The following is a 4,562-nucleotide window of genomic DNA, read 5'->3' on the forward strand; positions in this document are numbered from 1 at the left end:
CTCGCGCAGCCAAAAATGGCCAGTTTTGGCCCGTTTTTGGGCTGTTTTGGCCTGTTTTTGGTCTGTTCTGGCGTGGCGCGGTGACCGTCGTGAGCGGAGCAAAACGTCAGCCATCTCAGCACCTTGGAACCCCCCGGGTGGCACAGGGCTGGATGGGGCTTTCGTATAGCAGGGACGGTGCTGCCTCACGCTTCGCTCGCTGTTCGCCGCTCGCCGCTCGCTCGCGCAACCTAAAATGGCCAGTTTTGGCCCGTTTTTGGGCTGTTTTGGCCTGTTTTTGGTCCGTTCTTGCGTGGCACGGCGACCGTCGTGAGCGGAGCAAAACGTCAGCCATCTCAGCACCCTGGAACCCCCCGGGTGGCACAGGGCTGGATGGGGCTTTCGTATAGCAGGGACGGTGCTGCCTCTCGCTTCGCTCGCTGTTCGCCGCTCACCGCTCGCTCGCTCAGCCAAAAATGGCCAGTTTTGGCCCGTTTTTGGGCTGTTTTGGCCTGTTTTTGGTCCGTTCTTGCATGGCGCGGTGACCGTCGTGAGCGGAGCAAAACGTCAGCCATCTCAGCACCCTGGAACCCCCCGGGTGGCACAGGGCTGGATGGGGCTTTCGTATAGCAGGGACGGTGCTGCCTCACGCTTCGCTCGCTGTTCGCCGCTCGCCGCTCGCTCGCGCAGCCAAAAATGACCAGTTTTGGCCCGTTTTTGGGCTGTTTTGGCCTGTTTATGGTCCGTTCTTGCGTGGTGCGGTGACCGTCGTGAGCGGAGCAAAACGTCAGCCATCTCAGCACCCTGGAACCCCCCGGGTGGCACAGGGCTGGATGGGGCTTTCGTATATAGCAGGGACGGTGCTGCCTCTCGCTTCGCTCGCTGTCCGCCGCTCGCCGCTCGCTCGCGCAGCCAAAAATGGCCAGTTTTGGCCCGTTTTTGGGCCGTTTTGGCCAGTTTTTGGCCTGTTCTTGCATTGCGCGGTGACCGTCGAGAGCGGAGCAAAACGTCAGCCATCTCAGCACCCTGGAACCCCCCGGGTGGCACAGGGCTGGATGGGGCTTTCGTATAGCAGGGACGGTGCTGCCTCTCGCTTCGCTCGCTGTCCGCCGCTCGCCGCTCGCTCGTGCAGCCAAAAATGGCCAGTTTTGGCCCGTTTTTGGGCCGTTTTGGCCAGTTTTTGGCCTGTTCTTGCATTGCGCGGTGACCGTCGAGAGCGGAGCAAAACGTCAGCCATCTCAGCACCCTGGAACCCCCCGGGTGGCACAGGGCTGGATGGGGCTTTCGTATAGCAGGGACGGTGCTGCCTCTCGCTTCGCTCGCTGTCCGCCGCTCGCCGCTCGCTCGTGCAGCCAAAAATGGCCAGTTTTGGCCCGTTTTTGGGCCGTTTTGGCCAGTTTTTGGCCTGTTCTTGCATTGCGCGGTGACCGTCGAGAGCGGAGCAAAACGTCAGCCATCTCAGCACCCTGGAACCCCCCGGGTGGCACAGGGCTGGATGGGGCTTTCGTATAGCAGGGACGGTGCTGCCTCTCGCTTCGCTCGCTGTCCGCCGCTCGCCGCTCGCTCGTGCAGCCAAAAATGGCCAGTTTTGGCCCGTTTTTGGGCCGTTTTGGCCAGTTTTTGGCCTGTTCTTGCATTGCGCGGTGACCGTCGAGAGCGGAGCAAAACGTCAGCCATCTCAGCACCCTGGAACCCCCCGGGTGGCACAGGGCTGGATGGGGCTTTCGTATAGCAGGGACGGTGCTGCCTCTCGCTTCGCTCGCTGTCCGCCGCTCGCCGCTCGCTCGTGCAGCCAAAAATGGCCAGTTTTGGCCCGTTTTTGGGCCGTTTTGGCCAGTTTTTGGCCTGTTCTTGCATTGCGCGGTGACCGTCGAGAGCGGAGCAAAACGTCAGCCATCTCAGCACCCTGGAACCCCCCGGGTGGCACAGGGCTGGATGGGGCTTTCGTATAGCAGGGACGGTGCTGCCTCTCGCTTCGCTCGCTGTCCGCCGCTCGCCGCTCGCTCGCGCAGCCAAAAATGGCCAGTTTTGGCCCGTTTTTGGGCCGTTTTGGCCAGTTTTTGGCCTGTTCTTGCATTGCGCGGTGACCGTCGAGAGCGGAGCAAAACGTCAGCCATCTCAGCACCCTGGAACCCCCCGGGTGGCACAGGGCTGGATGGGGCTTTCGTATAGCAGGGACGGTGCTGCCTCTCGCTTCGCTCGCTGTCCGCCGCTCGCCGCTCGCGCAGCCAAAAATGGCCAGTTTTGGCCCGTTTTTGGGCCGTTTTGGCCAGTTTTTGGCCTGTTCTTGCATTGCGCGGTGACCGTCGAGAGCGGAGCAAAACGTCAGCCATCTCAGCACCCTGGAACCCCCCGGGTGGCACAGGGCTGGATGGGGCTTTCGTATAGCAGGGACGGTGCTGCCTCTCGCTTCGCTCGCTGTTCGCCGCTCGCCGCTCGCTCGCGCAGCCAAAAATGGCCAGTTTTGGCCCGTTTTTGGGCTGTTTTGGCCAGTTTTTGGCCTGTTCTTGCGTGGTGCGGTGACCGTCGTGAGCGGAGCAAAACGTCAGCCATCTCAGCACCCTGGAACCCCCCGGGTGGCACAGGGCTGGATGGGGCTTTCGTATAGCAGGGACGGTGCTGCCTCTCGCTTCGCTCGCTGTTCGCCGCTCGCCGCTCGCTCGCGCAGCCAAAAATGGCCAGTTTTGGCCCGTTTTTGGGCTGTTTTGGCCTGTTTTTGGGCTGTTCTTGTGTGGCGCGGTGACCGTCGTGAGCGGAGCAAAATGTCAGCCATCTCAGCACCCTGGAACCCCCCGGGTGGCACAGGGCTGGATGGGGCTTTCGTATAGCAGGGACGGTGCTGCCTCGCGCTTCGCTCGCTGTTCGCCGCTCTCCGCTCGCTCGCGCAGCAAAAAATGGCCAGTTTTGGCCCGTTTTTGGGCTGTTTTGGCCAGTTTTTGGCCTGTTCTTGCGTGCCGCGGCGACCGTCGTGAGCGGAGCAAAACGTCAGCCATCTCAGCACCCTGGAACCCCCCGGGTGGCACAGGGCTGGATGGGGCTTTCGTATAGCAGGGACGGTGCTGCCTCTCGCTTCGCTCGCTGTCCGCCGCTCGCTGCTCGCTCGCGCAGCCAAAAATGGCCAGTTTTGGCCCGTTTTTGGGCTGTTTTGGCCTGTTTTTGGGCTGTTCTTGTGTGCCGCGGCGACCGTCGTGAGCGGAGCAAAATGTCAGCCATCTCAGCACCCTGGAACCCCCCGGGTTGTCACGACCTTAGCTGGTTTTGCCTAAGGCGTGCGGCACCCTTGCGTGTCCGTCCGCAAAGGTCAGCCTCCCCGAAGCCTCCCATTGTCCCTTAGGACCACCAAAAGAGAGAACGGGTTAGAGAGAACGCCTCAAACGGGATCCACAAGCAAACATGTCCGAAAAACACTTCATAGACAATGCAAATTACAAACAGACTTTACAAGCTCTGAACAGTGGCACAACAAAGGGTAAAATGGTCCATTATAGACCGAAAAGCTCTCTCACGTGTCCACATGACACAACCTTTATTTACAAGCCTAAAGAGGCCACCAACCCAACTAAAATGGGACTTATAAGCCTTCGGCCCCCTTTTACATTCTGTACAAGGCATGAACATGCCAAAAGACACGGACACACATAAGCATTATATCCAACGTCTTGTTGAGAAGTTTGTCCGTGACATTCTCCCCCACTTATCCCTTCGACGTCCTCGTCGAAGCCTTTGTGAACACTGCAACTCTTCGCCTTTGCTGAGTCTTCAATCTTCTGCTCCAGCTGCAATGCGCCTCCTGGCTCCCAGCTGCTCTCCGCTGCTGTTTTTTTTTTTTTTTTTGAGTAGTCGAACCTTTGATCCGCCATGCTGCTTCAACTCACCAATGACTCTGACTTTGGTGTGGGGTTGGCTGAGTTGTGTTGATCCTCGTTGATTCCTGCGGATCCACCAAATGAAGGAAAAGACCATTCTTACTGCGCCAGTTTCTCAAAATTTCCACATGCTGCTTGAACTGGGTGGATGCTTGTTGGAGCTTTAACGAGCATCGCCTCGCAAACTTCTAAAGTTTTGGGTCCTTCCTCCACAAAATCTACTCATTGACTCTTCTTTCAGTTAGTTGTCACATCCAAGTAGGTTCGCATCACTTCCGCTTTCGATTGGCATTTCGTTGGGAAATGAGGCGGACAATCTACTCTCAGTAGCACTGATCACCGTTGGTGAGGATTTGACAACTATTGTCTTCCATTATCTTCGAAGGGTCTTTGAACTTGTGCAGAGCTCCTCTGCTGGATAGATAAGAGAACTGGGGTACTCGGTTTCGCCCATTCTCTTAAGAGTTGAGAAGGCAAAGGTTACTTGACTTCGCCCGCCTCCTCGAGGTTGTACTTCATGCATCGAGCTGGTTACTGGCCTTCGCCTGCTCTTTGCTCACACTTCTGAAGCACTTGAAGTGTTTGCACTCCTTGCATTGAGTTAGCTACTGTGATTCACCTTCTCAATGCCATCGAACTTCTGGAATGCGAGAAGTTTTCACCCCAACTTGGAGTAATTCTCTGATAGATGAGGTCGCCTCTGGGATTGTACCGTCT

This window comes from Musa acuminata, unplaced genomic scaffold, assembly GCF_036884655.1.
Source record: "Musa acuminata AAA Group cultivar baxijiao unplaced genomic scaffold, Cavendish_Baxijiao_AAA HiC_scaffold_622, whole genome shotgun sequence".
NCBI classification, from domain to species: Eukaryota; Viridiplantae; Streptophyta; class Magnoliopsida; order Zingiberales; family Musaceae; genus Musa; species Musa acuminata.